Raw genomic sequence first — 6,859 nt, 5'->3', positions numbered from 1 at the left:
CACTTTTAAAATAGCAAACCAAATGCATTTACTTTTTTCTAAAATTTTTATCATATCACTAAAATATATAGATATTGACATCCTTACGGTTGGATCATTCATAAATATTTTTTTAAAAATTGAAACATCAGTATGAGACTAAACACTATTAAGAAGTACTGGTCAAACTGCTAATTGACTGTTAAAATAGCAAACAAAATACATTTATTTTTTTCTAAATTTTTTATCATATCACTAAAATATATAGATCTTGACATCTGTAAAGTTGGATCATTCATAAACATTTTTTACAAACCCGAAACATCAGTATGAGACTTAACAATATTAAGAATTAAAGGTTAAACTACTAGTCGACTGTTAAAATAACAAACCAAATAAATTTATTTTTTTCTAAATTTTTTATCATATCACTAATATATATAGATATTCATATCACTAAAATTTAAATATTCAAATTACTTACAATTTTCCGTAAACTTTTTGTTTTGACAATTTTCATATCCATATGGTTGGATTATAATTTAAAACAAATACTAAAAAAATTGAAACTCAACCTATAATTATTAATTGAACCATAAATATCTAACTACCATAATAATCTTTTTTGCAAAAACTAAAATATAAATTTCGTGTAAGTTTCATTCTATATATTTTTTTAGAAATTTTCCGCCATTTTTAAACATTGAATTTGACCGAAATCGGTTGAATTTAGTACAAAATTCGTTGGCGGGAAAATTCCCTCCATTTTTTGGCAAGGCTAAATTCGACCGAATAAGGTTGAATTTAGGAGCACGGCTAAACTCAACCGTATATGGTTGCATATAAATACGGTTGTATTTATTCGGTTGTAATTAGTAAGGCTAAATTCGACCGAATACGGTTGAATTTAGGAGCACGGCTAAACTCAACCGTATATGGTTGCATATAAATACGGTTGTATTTATTCGGTTGTAATTAGTAAGGCTAAATTCGACCGAATGCGGTTGAATTTAGGAGCACGGCTAAACTCAACCGTATACGGTTGCATATAAATACGGTTGTATTTATTCGGTTGTAATTAGTACTAAATTCGACCGCGTAAATACGACCGTATATAAATACGACCGCATGCGGTTGAATTTAGACGCGCCCTTAAATTCAACCGAAAACGGTTGAATTTGATGTCGGTTGTATTTGTGCGGTTGTATTTAGCCTAGTTTTCTTGTAGTGGATCATAGGTTTCCATAAATGAAAAGTTCTATCAAAGTTTTTCATACTTATTTATAAGTATATTGTGTTTTCATTATATGCTTTTTCGTTTGGTCTTTGTAATGGAGTTCTTACTAAACCAGAAGTGACAACTTTACACCTTTAAATAACCACAATAATTTCACATGATATGAAGTATAAACTATAATCAGTGTACTCTAAATTAATTAAATATTTATATTCTGAGTGTTCATGAATAATACTTAATGAAAAAAGGATAATCATAATAATTGTTTAAAGAAATGTATTTTTTAATTTGGTTAACTGCAAAAGAAGGTACCAAACAATACAATTAATTACAATTATAAACTTTCAAGTAGATTAATGTTAATAACTCAACACCTTAATATTGGGCTCATGGGTTGTTTATAAAGTGCCCCTTAACCCACAAAAGGAACATCTATTTTTCACCTAAGGAATGTGTGTTTGTTTATAATTTTTGCTCTATTTTATACTTAAAAAAGGAATGTAAATACAACAGATATGGCTACCACATTTTTTTCTTTTTCTTATCAATGGATCTCTTGGGGTTTTGCTTCTATTGGGTAAATATTCATCCATGAATCGCCAGAAGAGAAGGAATCAACGTCTACGTCTGATATTCTCAGTTCTCCTGCCCTTTTCGCCCCGAGATAGCTTCCACAGTTCGAGGTGCCACATTGACATATGATCTCAGTTCCGAATGGAACATATGTGCAATGCAAGTTCAAATGGCTTTTAGTTACAAGCAACCCTCCAAAAGAAGACTTCAATATTTCCGAATATCAAAATGTTGCTATCCATATTTTCAAGTTTATTTCTAGATTCAGCAAATCGGAGATTTAAAACGTTTTAAGAAAAAGTATAACGTGAAGATCGATAACAATTTATGTAATGTCTAAACAAAAGCAGCACTTAAAGATCATACTGATAATCATATGTTAATGGTTCCCCTTCCTGAATTTATGATAACAATTTATGTAATGAAAGTAAGAGAACAAAGCTCTTTAACTGTAATCTAATAACTAGAATAACTGAGATTTACTAGAAGAAGGTAGCAAACAGGTCCACATGTCCGAGCAGCTACAGGTTTTTTAGCAGCTTAGACTTTGAACCCTATCAGAGCATGGCATATGCATCAGTCATAAACTAGAAAGACTTAAGAACTACTAAATTAAGAAGGTAAAACACAAAAAACAGACATCAATTTGAACTTTTCTGATTTAAATGTGTAGAACGAAGTACCTGCAGACACAAGTTTCCAAGCAAACAGAAAAGTGCAGTCCGCACATCCAATATCAGCAACCCAACCATCGCGCATTTTCATTACTAGGTAAATATCTAGTTCAGTTGAGGACCTCTACACATTTAATAATAATGCACATAATGAATACATGGTATGTTTTTTTGGAGGGGGGATAAAGATTAAAGGATACTGCGCCTAATGTGCTCATAAGCAGGAGGCTCCATTTCAGTCTCTTCTGTATTTGTCCAAGTGTTATCAATGTCAAAGTCCATCCTTTTTCTTCCTAAGAAAAAAAATAGAAAGGTCATCCTTTTTTGTATTTGTAATTAATAGATATTTTCTCGGTATTCTAAAATGCGTCACTGGTATAAATAGATACCTCTATTCGATTTACTTGAACTCCAGGCTGCACTTGGAAAAGAATAACAATCTCATTAGTCGTCAAAACTTCAGATACATGGAAGAATCAGTAAGCATATATATTAATATGATATCCAATTACAAGATTAAAATCTGATGAGATATAATTTAGGGATGTGTAAATAAATTCAACATAATATATTAATATGATATCCAGAATCTTAAAGATACTAAGATATATTACATAATATTCAAAGAAACAAAAAAAATTCAAATTTTATTCATTAGAAATGTAGTTGCTACTTTTTGGCATATAGTAAGGTGAAATGCCAGATGGAGAAGAATTAACCTTGTTTGTTTCATGGGACCTCCAACATATGGCTTTCCCTGGTTGGTTTCGTAAATACTTCACATACTCTGAAAATGGTGCACATTTTGGATGTCAAGCTAATTCACATTTTACGCATCGCTGGTGCCTTTCTTTGCAGAGAAAGCAAGCCTATTAAAGAAAGATTGTCGTATATACAACAAGAGAGAGTCAGAAGCAAATAAAAAGAAGAAGCACAAAATTTTTTTTCTTTAAAGAGCATGGACATGAAAATGTTGCTAATAATATTATGTATATAATAAACTTGACCGGTCAACAGTAGGCATCCATAAGCTTGAAATACATTTGAGAGCTGATTTTTTTTATTAATTTCATGCAACTGTTTATGAAATGGTGAAACGTATTGAAGAGTTTCGATCAAATAAAGTTCAAATAATGCTTAAGAATGACATTTATAGAATAGGACGAAGTAATCACTTATTTTGGCAAGACAACATACTTGTGACTGGTCCATTACCAATTAAGATAATGGGTAACATATGATTTCAATATCTAGTATTATATTGACTTCCACAGAAGTCCACATACAACATTCTCTCTACCTACTAGTTGTTGATGAGCAGCTACATGCTCATCACCCATCTTGTAAAAAACCATTAACTAAAGGTACTTATATAACTTACATATGTGGACATCTAAATTTTCTTGAGGATGAGGCTTTAAAACTTTTCTTTGCGCATTCTACGTGATATGCAGCTTCACAATTTTGAACACAGCATATCAGTTTATTGCCGGAGTAGACAAATGTCCGACAAATGTGACACTTGACGTGAAATGGGTACACACATTAAATAGATATTAGGGCTTCCATGTTAGACTTGTTTTTTAAATGAGTTAAGTAATTGGAATGGCTTCCATGAAGTGACCCATTTTTGAGTGACCTGTTTCTCTATACAAAGGAAATTATGAGAATTTCAAGAGGTTTGCATGTACCTAGTATATCATTCGATCTTACCACACCTTTATTTTATACCATTCTAAAATGGCAATGGTAATATAGGTATGGTGATCATAAATGCTAAGAGAGAATTCTTGAAGTCGTCAACTAGGGTCCTGCTACTGAACACTTCTCAGGAAAACAAGTCGAACGCCATTCATCACAAGCTAATTGAAGCAGACAACTATAAGGATATTATATTGAGATGATCTATATGGAATGCCAAAAAGAGTTCTAAATGATGTGTCATGACACTCGTTTTAGCACTCCAATGGATTTGGACAGAGAGAAGTGCCCAACAAAGTTTCCCACATTTAACACCCTACAAAATATGTATATTACAACTCACTAAAGCTATATACCTACGTATAGTTTTAATTACACTCTTGAATGACGATGCAGAAAAATTTGAGTGCCAAACATTGGAGCATATTTTGTTACCATTCATGAAAAATGAATGTGGTAACTTGTGAAACAATTAAAAATATGTCTACATAGTAACCAATATTCTGAAAATAAGCCCATAATAGGGAATAGGACGGTCCAGTTTAATCGGAAATCATGTCAAAATGTGTTTTTTAAATCATCTGTTAAAAGTAGGCCGATTCAGTTAAAAATCGGTCAGTTCGGGTCACAAATCAGTTAATAAAAAAAATTAAAAGAAAAATTGAAATTCAAAATAATAGTATATTAAATTACATTGACAATCATATGCCCCTAAATCTTAATCTCTAATAACTCAATAAGTTTCTTCGATTAAATTACTCTTATTTTTTTCTAAAAATTTACTCGATTGATTCACTACAAGAAACAGTTTCAGACAACACTAATTATACAACAGTTGACAAAAGAACCGTTGTCCCAAAATGACGTACAACGGTTTTTTTTGCCCTCCGATAACCATTGTCTTATCCAAGGTTCACACAACAGTTTTGTGAACCGTTGTAAAAAAAATCACAAAAAAGTGGAGTTTGCACAACAGTTTTTTAAAACTATTGTCTTGATATGTTTCACACAATGAGATGAGTAACTGTTGTAAAATGTTAGACAACGATTTTTCAAATTTGTTGTTAATTAAACTCTATAACAACGGTTTAAAAAACTGTTGTCTTGTAAATGTAAAAAGACAACAGTTTATGAAACTGTTGTCTAAGCGATCCCGAGACAACCGTTAATTTAGAAGTCTTACTGCTCGATGTTTACCTTTCACACAAGTGTTTATAAAAAGTCCGGTCTTATTATACATTAAACAACGGTTTTTAAATAAGGTTCATAGGACGGTTCTAACAAGACAATAACTGTTGTCTATTTGTAGGATAATGTGGCACCATCTCATTGGTGGAAAATACTTCACCCGGATCGCTTGGTTGGCAAAATCTCACCTATTGATTGACTTCACCTAGATCACTTATTTGGTACAATAAGAGCCCTTCATTTTCCGAAGGTGTCACACAGCGGTTTTTTTAAAAACTGTTGTGTGATATCGAATTCTTAAATTTTAAAATTATTTTTTAAAATTATTTTTTAGATGATCCAACCATACATATGTTAAAGTATATAGATTTTAGTCATGTAAAAAAATTATAAAAAATATAAACTAATATTGAATGACGTTATAAGGAAAACTTAGTAAAATTACTACTACCCTAAACGAGATTCTTTCCCAAATAATAAAATAATTAATTAAAATTATTTTTTAGATGATCCAATCGTACGAATGTTAAATTATATAAATTTTATTCATGTGAAAAAATTAAAAAAATAAAAATAAAACTGATCTTGCATGATTTTATAAGGAAAATCCGGTAAAAGTACTATTCCCTATAATTAGATTTGTTTCCGATCAACAAAATAATTTTTTAAAATAATTTTTAGAACGATCCAACCGTACGATATTAAAGTATATAGATTTTAGTCATACGGAAAAATTATAAAAAAATTTAAACTTATATTGAATGACTTTATAAGGAAATTCCAGTAAAAACACTATTACCCTCAATGAGATTCTTTCCCGAATAACATTATTATTTTTTAAAATTATATGTTAGATGATCCAACCGTACGGATGTTAAAGTATATAGATTTTGGTCATATGAAAAAATTATAAAAAAAATTAAACTTATCTTGCATGACTTTATAAGGAAAATTCGGTAAAATGACTAATATTTACTTAAGACTCATTTACGATTGTCTGAAAATTAATCAAACAACGGGTTTTACGACGTAATTCGTCATTTGATTACAGACGACAAATTATTCTGACTTAACCGTTATAGAACGGAAACTCATACAACGACTTATAAATCATTTGTTCTCAACTATTGTAAAAATATAACAAGTACAACAGTTTTGTATTATTTTTATGAAACCATTGTCTATCACAAATTAGTATTTAACCCAGTTTAAGACCTATTATTTCAGAACTAATGATCTTCAAATGTTTATATTAATAATTATATTTAAGTATTTGAAAATTAAATAAAACATTACATGAAAAGAATATTTTTTAGGACAAATATCACTCAAGTTGCAAGAGATGCTACACTACACCACCATAATTGTTAGCGTAGACTAATAATAAATATTTTTTTAATTTTTAAATAAAATAAAAATTATTTATTTATTTAATTTTAAAAATAGTTAATTATAATAAAATTATTGAAGGGAGTACTAAAAAGAGTAAGATACCGCCAAATAAATA

This window comes from Apium graveolens, chromosome 2, assembly GCF_009905375.1.
Source record: "Apium graveolens cultivar Ventura chromosome 2, ASM990537v1, whole genome shotgun sequence".
NCBI classification, from domain to species: Eukaryota; Viridiplantae; Streptophyta; class Magnoliopsida; order Apiales; family Apiaceae; genus Apium; species Apium graveolens.
This window is presented reverse-complemented; position numbering follows the sequence as displayed.